Source organism: Chrysochloris asiatica, unplaced genomic scaffold, assembly GCF_000296735.1.
Source record: "Chrysochloris asiatica unplaced genomic scaffold, ChrAsi1.0 scaffold00048, whole genome shotgun sequence".
NCBI classification, from domain to species: domain Eukaryota; kingdom Metazoa; phylum Chordata; class Mammalia; order Afrosoricida; family Chrysochloridae; genus Chrysochloris; species Chrysochloris asiatica.
In genome coordinates, this window is record NW_006408566.1 from 8,932,340 (window position 1) to 8,936,996 (window position 4,657).

Below are 4,657 nucleotides of genomic sequence, written 5' to 3' on the forward strand. Positions count from 1 at the left end.
CCACAACTCTTCTGGTGTTTGGTCATTAGTGTCTAATTCATCAGATCTGTTCTTGAGATGATCTCTAAATTCAGGTTGGATAGATTCAAGATCATATTTTGGCTCTTGTGGTCTTGTTTTAATTTTCTTCAGCCTGAACTTGCATATGAGCAATTAATGGTCTGTTCCACAGTTGGCTATTGTTCTTGTTTTGGCTAATGATATGGAGCTTTTCTACCATCTCTTCCCACAGATGTAGTCGATCTGATTTCTGTATGTTCCATCTGGTGAATGTCATGTGTATAGTTATCTTTTATGTTGTTTTAAAAAGGCATTTGCAATGAGGAAGTCATTTGGTCTTATGAAATTCTATCATGCAATTTTGAGCATTGTTTCTCGTCCTTTTTATTTCCAACCTTTGTATTCTATTCACAGTAATTATCAATACATTTTGATTGCATGTTTGATTAATTTCAGACTGAAGAAGTTGGTAGAGTTCTTCAATTTCATCAACACTGACTTTGATGGTTGGTGCATAAATTTGAATAATAGTTGTATTAACTGGTCTTCCTTGTAGGCACATGGATATTATCCTGCGACGGACAGCATTGTACTTCAAGATAGATCTTGAAATGTTATTTTTGATGATGAACACTATGACATTCCTCTTCAATTTGTCATTGCTGACAAAGTTATCAGATTCAAAATGATCAACACAAGTCCATTTCAGCTCACTAATGCCTAGGAAACCATCTCATTTTTGACAACTTCTCATTTTCCTAGATTCATATTTCATACATTCCATGATATGATTATTAATGGATGCTTACATCTGTTTCTTTTCATTTTGAGTTGTCCCCCATTAGCTAATGAAGATCCCAAAAGGTTTACTCCATTTACATCATCACAGTCTACTCTACTTTGAGAAGGCAGCACTTCCCTAGTCATATTTTGAGTGCTTTCCAACCTCTGGGGCTCATCTTCTGACACTATATCTGACAATACTCTGGGGCTCTTCATCATGTTTCAAAATTCAATAATCTGGTGCTATCTGACAGTGTTCCACTACTATGAATATGGTTTTCAATGACAAAATATTTGGAAATAGTCCCTCTCTCCTTCTTCGTCTTCTTTGTCTGGAAGCTCATCTGAAACCTGTCCATCATGGGTGACTCTGCTGGTATTTAAAGTACTGGTGGCATAGCTTCCAGAATCACAGCAACTCACAAGGTGCAATAGTATTGTAAACTGACAGACAATAGTATCGTAACACAAAGATGGTACTGATAAAATGCATGACCTCTTTGTAGTCGTATTTCTGTCTTTCTTGACTCCTCGCTGAGGTTTTCTCCCTCCTCTTCAAATTTCTGGGGTCCTTTTCTTTATTATGATGCTATTCTTTGTGTCCAAACTGAGCTGGTAACCATATCCATATCATTTCACTAACTGTCTAATTATAAATTATAGTAAAAATTTCATTTATATGATTAATATTTACACTTTTAATATGTAAATTTTAATATATAAAAATTATTTTCCCTCATGACAGAGCTTTGGTTCTCTGGTAAAAACATTCCAGATACCGTTAAAGAAATGGGGAAAGATATTTGATAATCTTATAAATCACACATTCATGAATTGTCCTACAAGAATGGTGCTTTATCCTCTGTGCCACCCAGGTTGGGGACTGGTTCCATGATGACAGAGCATTTTTCATCAAGCTTGTGTAAAACCTGCCATAAGAATTCTGCCTGGTCCAACCTACCTGAGCTTACTTCTTCCCTCTCATAATCTTAGTGTAGGTTGCACGATCACCGCAACTTTCCAAATCACAGCTACAATTTACTATCTACCTTAAGATTTCCAGATATTTAAAATATTTTCAGAGTAAGGATTAAGAGGACTCTGTATCGGATTGCAAGACATTGTACTTGATAGTGGTTTGATTGCATACTTGGGAACAGAATTTTCTAAAGGTTTTGTGAGGTGAGAACAAAAATCTATGGGTACATAGATTTGGGGAGCACTATTACGCAAAGGCTTTCGATTGTGTGGATCATGACAAGCTATGGACAACATTGAGAAGTATGAGTATTCCAGAACACTTAATTGTACTTCTAAGAAATCTGTACCTAGACCAAGAAGCAGTTGTTCGAACAGAACATGGGAACACTGAATGTTTTAAAATTGGGAAAGGTGTGAGACAGGGTTGTATTCTTTCACCATACTTATTCAACCTGTATGCTGAGCAAATAATACGAGAAGCTGGGTTCTATGAAGAAAAACGTGGCATCAGGATTGGAGGAAGACTCATTAACAACCTGCGATATGCAGATGATACAACCTTGATCGCTGAAAGTGAAGAGGACTTGAAACATTTACTTATGAAGATTAAAGAGCACAGCCTTCTATATGGATTACATCTCAATGTCAAGAAAACAAAAATCCTCACCACTGGACCAATAAACAACATTCTTATCAATGGAGAAAAGATTGAAGTTGTCAAGGACTTCATTCTTCTTGGATCAACTATCAACACTCGCGGAAGTAGCAGTCAAGAGATCAGACGATGTATTGCACTGGGCAAATCTGCTGCACAGGAACTTTTGAAAGTGTTGAAGATCAGAGATGTCAGCTTGAGGACTAGGGTGCGCCTGACCCAGGCCATTGTGTTTTCAATAGCCTCATATGGATGCGAAAGCTGGACAGTGAATAAGGAGGATCGTAGAAGAATTGATGCCTTTGAGTTGTGGTGTTGGAGGAGAATACTGAAAGTGCCATGGACTGCCAAAAGAACCAATAAATCTGTTTTGGAAGAAGTGCAACCAGAGTGCTCCTTGGAGGCCAGGATGGCTAAGCTTCATCTCTCCTACATTGGACATATTGTCCGGAGGAAACAATCGTTGGAGAAGGATGTCATGCTGGGTAGGGTGGAGGGTCAGAGAAAAAGAGGAAGACCCCCAACGAGATGGATCAGCCAGGTGGCATCATTGATGGACTCAAGTGTGGCAGCGGTAGTGAGGTTGGCCCAGGATCGGACATTGTTTTGTTCTGCTGTGCATGGGGTCACTGTGAGTCGGTTCCAACTCGATGGTACCTGACAACAACAACATTATGCTAAATGAATTTCTGGTGTGGCACTGTAAGATAAACACTGGACCACAAAGTCAGTTTGAACCACAAGTTCAGCAGTCCAAACTCATTAGGCACTCCTCAGAAGCCTTATACACGGTCATTAAAAGTTGAAACTGACTCAACAACACTTAACAACAACAATACTAAACAAAATCAAACAAGTTTATTTAGAACAAGACTTATCATGGCCTTTAATATGCTGTCATATGGTGTGAACCTCAAAGAGATCCCTAAGCTCTTTTAACTGTAGTTCCCATTTGTCAAAGGACATCTGCAAACTTTTAGATTCATATTTAGCAAATAATCATTCTGCTCCCATTATAGATGAAATTTATTTCCCAAACCCATCGATGTTTGCCATGTGTATTGCTTTAGCCAGTGGCAATTTAGAGAATGTGATGGGAGCAGAGTTCTTAAATGTTCTTGCATAAATTGCCTTTGTCCTAAGAACATTCCCTAGTTAGCTTCTTATCTCAAAATAAACATAAATAATTCAAGAGAAGACCTGAACTCAACCAGTAGCTTGGAACCAAGTTTAGGAAGCCTAGCAAATTTAAAGCATATTCACCCTAGATCAGGTGGACAGAGTTAAACTGCAGACAAATAAGTATGATGCTGTTGTTGTTGTTGTTAAGTGCTGTTGAGATGATTCCAACCCATAATGACCCTGTATAGGGTTTCCGAGGAGCAGCTGATAAGCTTGAACCACCAACCTTGCAGTTCAAATGGCTTTGCAGTCTGGTGCATTAACCCACAGCGCCACACCAGGACTCCAAATAAGTATGATAATAAATGTGTGTATCTGTAATGCACTAAGATACTGAGGAAGTATGGTACCTTGAATAATAATGTATACAGGACTCTAAGGTTGGGAATGGTTAGTTTTGCCATCCAGCTAAGTTTAATAGGAGCCATCTCAGGAGCAGGAGCAGGAGCAGAAGATCTCAAGACCATCAAGAAGGAAGACTATGAGAGGAGTGTGAGATCTCTACTTAGAAAAGTGGTGACAGCAGACATGATAGCAGAAGCAGTAGCAACATGGAGAAACAGAGTAGTTGTGGGCTTTAAATCCATGGACTGGGGCAAAGGCCAAGGAGTGACTGGCTGAGAAGCCCAAGACAAGAGCGAGGTAGAGAAGCGGCATTTCTGACTAGAGAATAGCTGTGCCCTGTTTTTTGATCCTGAATTGTACCCTGTTTACTTCCCTAATAAACCCAATAACTGTGAATATTGTCATGAGTTCTGGGTGCATTTCAATGGATTATCGAAACCAGATGTGAAGCAGACAGGGAGGGATGGTCAGTGTCAGGATAGGGTAAAGAAGGTTGTAGTATGGAAGTATGTCTGATTCCTTCAGAGGAACTGGCCTTGGGCTGATTTTGAGTTTAATTCTCTTTCCCTCTTATGAAGCCAGGGGTAGTCTGACATGGTCCCCACATGGTTTAGACAGGGTGGAATTCAGCAAAACCTGACTAAATACATCTCTCTAAAGTAGTGCTCCATGCAAAACAGATTGGGAAAGCCAGCTTTAGAGGCATTCAAA